Consider the following 6784-nt stretch of genomic DNA (forward strand, 5'->3'; position numbering starts at 1 on the left):
GTGGTAAAGAATGTCGAATGTCAGAGGTTGTCGGGTAAGGGAAGACGTACAGCTTGGGAGATATACAGTCATCGCCCGAGGAAATCTTCTAGTACCCATATGTACCCCTCTTTTATAACTTACGTCATTAATAGGGTGGTTGAAGGAATATATTGTCATAATATGCCAGCTAATGAAAAGTGTAAAGTTACCTTCGAAGAAGATTCCAGTTAATGCTCATATTACAATATAGAAATATTTTTTGACAATTAGTTGTTACTTTGACAGGTTGTTATGATTCTTTGATCATGTTGTCTACTGAGTGTATCTCGACCGGATCTTTAAACCAGTTGACTATATAACCGTCCTTCCCTTAAGTCGCTCGGTTATACATTAGGTGATGTTGGGGATTTGCTATTGAAGTAATATGAAGTTAAGTCCCCTAGGTCCAATAGATTCTATGATCAACTAGTCATATACTGGAATACTTGCCTTTGAGAAATGAAGAATTGAATCCCAAGATATTTGATCGGTACTTTAAGTTAATCGTCCATATAAGATCTAGAAGTCCGACCGAGTTTATAAGAAAAATTGCTTTACATTTATCTTCTGTTTGCATAAGCAATGGACATGCTGAGCTGTATAAATCTAACTGGAGTTATTACCGACCGACTATATGAAGGAGGACTGACATGTGAGAAAATCCATAGGTCTACTGACAGTAGAGTCGACCGGTCATATGATAAAAGACTTGTATTGAGAGTGGGAAGCAGAATCCCCTTATTTCAGTCGGACGTATGATCAACCGGCTTTGTGGTAGGTCAGTTATCCCTTAAACTCAGTCGACTATCGAATGATCAGATATATAATAGATGTCTTAATACAAGAATAAGACATTATGCCCCCTAGGTACGACCGGCTCATGGGCTAGTTGTCCTCGTACTAAAAGCCTTAGTATTGGGCGAAGAGCAAAGTTCTGTGGAGAGTGATATATTGGTTGTCATCTTTTTTTTGACTTTGACTGTCATATTATTTTGATTTTAACTATCACTTTGTACTCGGATACCCATAACCTCCTATATTATCCATTGGTAAAAAAAGAAAAAAAAAAATAGAAGTGTAAGAGCCCTCCCCTTCTTAAGCATAGTAGTTCTCTGCTCCATCTTCCTCTTCTCCATTAAGGAGCAACAACAAAAGCAGTCCATTGCTGCCTCTGTTTTCTTCTCCAACAGCTCCAACAGCAGCACCTAGGAGCTGCCCTTTTTCCGGCCCACAACCAGCAGCACCTAGTTGCTCCCCTATTTCTTATAATTAGCGACAGTAATGTTGGATTTTATACATGGTTAGTATTTTGATTATTTAAGTTATTATTCTATTATATTTTAGATATTAATTCGGGTTGAGCCTGGTGATCTGATGGCACGTGCAATGACAGAACTAGAAATTAAGTTCTACTTGGGATACAAAGACTATGGGCTGATGTGATGGCGATATTGGACTCGAGCTAATAGTGTGTAATTTGCTTAAAAATTAAAAAAATATGGAGGAATAATTAATAAAGTAATGTGGTATTTGAGTGGACCCCGATTAAAGCCCGAGTATAATAAAACCTAGCTCCATCTTTGGGTTTGTCGTCTGTTTTTATCGTTTTTAAATTAATATGAAAGAGATAAATCAAGAATGACTATTAACTATTAGTACAAGTAACTAAGATATAAGAAGAATTATGCTTTGACGTACTGAATTTCAACGTCAAAATCTTATATGATAATATTTCATACTTCAACTATTACATCATTTTAAGGATGCTTTGGGCACATAAAACTTTAGCTATATATAAAAATGGATATATCTATACTTTGACTCTTAAATAATTATATTTTTTTATGAATAAATAAAGAAATTAATTATATGTATATGTTTATATAATTTTGTAAACGAGAATTTAAATGATATTTAAAATAATGAAATAAAGATTTAAAATAATTAAATTATTGATGGATAAATGATTGATATTATTTTTTATTTACATGTTATTTATATAGAGATTAAGATGTGAAATTTTATTTTAAAAAATTAAATAAATATTGTAAATTACTGTCTTCTAGATTGGTTGATATGTTCTACTGTTGATATTCTATATTGTTGGTATTTGTATTTTTATATGGTATAACTTTTACTTGTAAATTTTACTACGATACCTTAGTAAACTAACAGGATCCACCGTAAAGTTGACTTGAATCGATCATTTTGACTAATCGATCAGATAAAAAAAATTAAATAATTGCAATAAATGAATAAAATAGAATTTTAAAGTATAGCCTTATATATATATACTAGACCACCGATATATTTTGCCACATAAGATAGTGTTCGCCCATGATCCCAATTCCCAAGCATCTGACTGTCCACACATTCAAGGAAAAATTTCAAAGAAAATTTTTAAAGATGGAACTCATCATTTTACTTTTTATAGGTCCCATTATTTATGCATCTACTCTTAATACATCTACTCTTAAGAGTTTTTTTTAAGATTTTTCTTTAAGAATATTATTTTTCTATATGATAATATGTTTGTCCATGCATAATATTGTTTATTATATGTGTTCTATCGGTGAGGGACTGTTAATTAGTATGTATATGACTTAGTTGTTCACTTCATATTGAGACCATTGATTAATTGATATGTATTGTATGTCGATAATTATATGACGGTCGGCTGATTCTGTATGATTTTTTTTATATATAATTAAATTATAAGAAATATCTTAAATGGATATTTATTAATGTTGATATTATACGACCTGTTAATTAAATAACAAGACTTTAAAATTATATGATTTTAATTTCAACAAATAAATACTATATATATATATGGAAACCAAACAATATGTAGTCCGAGATTTACAGGAAATTAACTGAATCTAAATACTCAAATTAAATTCAACTCACAGTTAAGATGACCTGAGTAAATAATCTCAAGCTATCAGCAGGGGCTGGTTTTCTGACCTCAGAGTCTGAGCAATCAAAGCGTCCGAGCAAACTGAAGGATAGACAGGTAGAGCGGGAAACCGGTCGGGCAGATCAGAAGGGCGAGTGGCCGACCCAACAGATTAAGAGTCCAACCGAGCGGACAAACAGATTCGTCCCACCTCCGGCTGTGCTTCGAGGTTTTCTCGGATCGTCTGTTTCCCAGGATACAACGGCAAAACCACGAACGCAACCAAGCACTGGTTGTTCGTGGCGAACTGAGAATGCACCTGAGTGCTATCACAAGTAATTTAGCCGAGCGGATGCACGACTGAGAGAAAAGAATCGGGGAACGAATGTGGAGGAATTATCTTACTTTTGCTTCGCTTTCGCTTCTTCGCTTTTCTTTGCTCAAGATCCAGCCTCCTTATATAGGAGCTCTCATCTTGCCTGCAATAAATGATCAAATTATGATCATTTAATGCTAATTTTAATTTCGTCATTAATGGGTTTAATATCTTCATTAATGTCGAGACGTTACAGAATCATTATTAATGACTGAGACGTTATGAAATCACCATTAATTACTTTAATGTCGCCATTAATGTCGAGACAATCACCATTAATGAGTTTAATGCCGCCATTAATGTCGAGACATTACGGAATCAACATTAATTTCACATTAATGCTTCCATTACACCCTTGAGCAAGATTCAAGTGGCAATATGTTGGTTCATTCTTTTGAGTAAATTTTACCTCAACCGGTCCGGTATTCGACATGCGCAAGTTGTGCTCGTGCACGAGTCAACCTTGGTTCAGTACAATCCGGACTCTGAATTTGCACCCACCCCTGCGCACTCACGCGTGAGAGAGTCTCTCCCTATGTATATGTTTACAATGCATGTGTCATAATTCAAATCAACAATAAAGGCAAGAGACTTCTAATGTGGGACTAAACTCATGCATAATAGAGTCTCTTCGTCTCCACCTCTTTATTCCATTCACATTTCCGACAAGATATATATATATATATATATATATATATATATATATATTGTGAACTTTAAAACAGTGAGAAATGATAAATTATATTTTCTTCACCTCTTCAAGAACGTCTCCACCAGTTGGGAACCTCCTTTGGCCATCAGCTATGCTGCCTGCTTGCCTGCTTGTTGAATTTGTAGTTAAATTTCACTGTCCACTTGTTGAATCATATATATATATATATTTTTTGAGAACTTTAAAACAGGGAGAAATAATAAATTATATTTTCTTCACCTCTTCAAGAACGTCTCCACCAGTTGGGAACCACCTTTGGCCATCAGCTATGCTGCTGCTTGCCTGCTTGTTGAATTTGTAGTTAAATTTCACTGTCCACTCGTTGAATCTGGGCTTATCAGTGTCACTTCGTTGAATTCAGCCATCAAGTTTGTGGCTAGTTATCAGTGTCACTGTCTCTAGCTTGTAGTGTAATTAGGAATTAGTTTATCTTAACTATATAATTATACTAGTACACTTAGAGTGTATCGAATAGGACCATTTGAGGTTGTTTCTTTTATACTGATTTTATAAAGAAACAAATACCTCAGTTATTATGGAAGTATGTGCTCTTAATCCTAATATAATAACGAGCACATATATTTGATATTTATTTCTTTAATTTATCAATGGGTGAGATTTAGTTCGATAAATCAATAAGCCCGATAAGTTAGGAAATGACATCACTTATAGTGTGTATTGTTGATTATAGAAGGAAACTGTGTCCTAGTAATCTAGGTTGATAATGTCCCCAAGATGAGCTCATAAGGATTGTCATGTTAAACCCTGCAGATGGACTTAGTCCGACATGACGATAAGGTTGAGTGGTACTATTCTTGGACTAAGATATTAATTAAATGAGTTGTCAGTAACTTACTTAATTAGTGGACATTTGACATCTTAAACACAGGGAGACTAACACACTCATAATAAGAAGGAGCCCAAAAATGTAATTTGGGATTGGTGCGGTAGTTCAATAATAGTTCTCTAGTGGAATGAATTATTATTGATAAAATTAAGTTGTGTGTTCGGGGCGAACACGGGATGCTTAATTTTATCGAGAGACCAAAACTAATTCCTCCTCTCGGTCCCTATTGTAACCGCTTATTTATAGAGTACTATACCCACCTTCGTACCCATGATGTAGGGGTCGGCCAAGCTAGCTTGTGGATCAAGCTAGGGTCGGCCAAGCCTTGATTCATGGGTGGCCGACCCTAGCTTGAACCCAAGCTTAGGTGGCCGGCCCCTATTAAATTAAAAGGAATTTTAATTTTAAATATTTCTTATGTGAAAGATATAATTTATTGGAGAGATTAAAAATTAAAATATCTCTTTTAAAGGATCTACAAAAGATTAAAGAAAGAGATTAGATCTCTTTCCTTATTTGTAGATTAGAAAGATATTTTATTTTTCTTCTTTATAAATTATTCACATGTAGAATAATTAAAATTATAGAAATTTCTTTTTATCAACCATGAAGGGATTTTAAAAGGGAATTTTATTTTTTAAAAATTTCCGAAGACAAATAAGGAATTTTAATTGTTGATTGAAATTGCTTTGTTTGGTCTTGATGATGTGGCCGACCAAGACATGGAGTTTTAAGAAATTTTGTTTAATTTTTCTTAATTAATTCATGTCAAGGAAAGTTAAGGAAATTTTATTGTAATTAAATTTCCTTATTTACCAAAGCTAAGGAATATAAAAGAGGGGGTTGGGGTGCCTTCATGAGACATAACTTCTATTATTCTCTCCCTCTTTTCCTTGGTGTTGTGGCCGGTCATCCTCTCTCCCTCTCTTCCTCTTTGTGGTGGCCGAAACTCTTCCATTGCTTGGAGCTTTTGTGGTGGCCGGATACTACTTGGAGAAGAAGAAGGAGGAGGAGAGAAAACTTGCATCCCTTGGAGCTTGGTTGGTGGAAAAAGTTCTTCATCCTTGGATTTTTGGTGCTTGGCCGAAACTTGAAGGAAGAAGAAGAAGGTGCTAGGTGGTTCTCATCTTGGAAGATCGTTGCCCACACAACGTTCGAGGTTAGAAGAGGAATACGGTAGAAGATCAAGAGGTCTTTCTAAAAGGTATAACTAGTATTTTTCCTTTCCGCATCATACTAGTTATTTTTGGAAATAATACCAAATACAAGAGGCATACGATTCTAGTATTTCGAATTTGTTTTCGATGTTGTGTTCTTTTTTTTTTCTTTTCCTTGTGATTTGATTGTTCTTTTCAGTTGACCTAAATTTATTTAAGAAAATTAAATATTAACTTTCCTTAAAAGGCTTTGTCTAGTCGGTGGTGGTTGTTCCCATATCCAAGAAGGTCATGTGCCTCGCCACGTCAGTACTGGGAGCCAATTTTGGAAACTAATATTTAATGAAATTAATAACCTAGGTAATTTGGATCGAACGTGTTAAGTTCCGCAGGAGATCCGAGTCTAAACCTAAAAGAACAAATAGATTAAACTTTGGATCAAGCGTGTTAAGTTCCGCAGGTGATCTAAGTTTAATTTAAAAGAACACATGGTAGCTAGGTAAAGGTTCAGAGCTTTGTACAAAATTTTTGTACAGTGGAACCATTAGGTTTACCGAGTAGCAACCAACACCCAAATCCAACATCCAGTCAACCGTGACCTATTGGAGCTTCTCATGCCGAGCATCCGGTCAACTTTGACTTACTGGGACTTCTTCACCAAGTGTTCGGTCAATCATTTGACTCACTGGGACTTTTCTCCTTATGCCAAGTGACGATACGATGATTAAGACATAGGGTGTTATCATTGATGGATTAAAATGAAATGATAGAG

Source organism: Zingiber officinale, chromosome 1B, assembly GCF_018446385.1.
Source record: "Zingiber officinale cultivar Zhangliang chromosome 1B, Zo_v1.1, whole genome shotgun sequence".
Taxonomy (NCBI): Eukaryota; Viridiplantae; Streptophyta; class Magnoliopsida; order Zingiberales; family Zingiberaceae; genus Zingiber; species Zingiber officinale.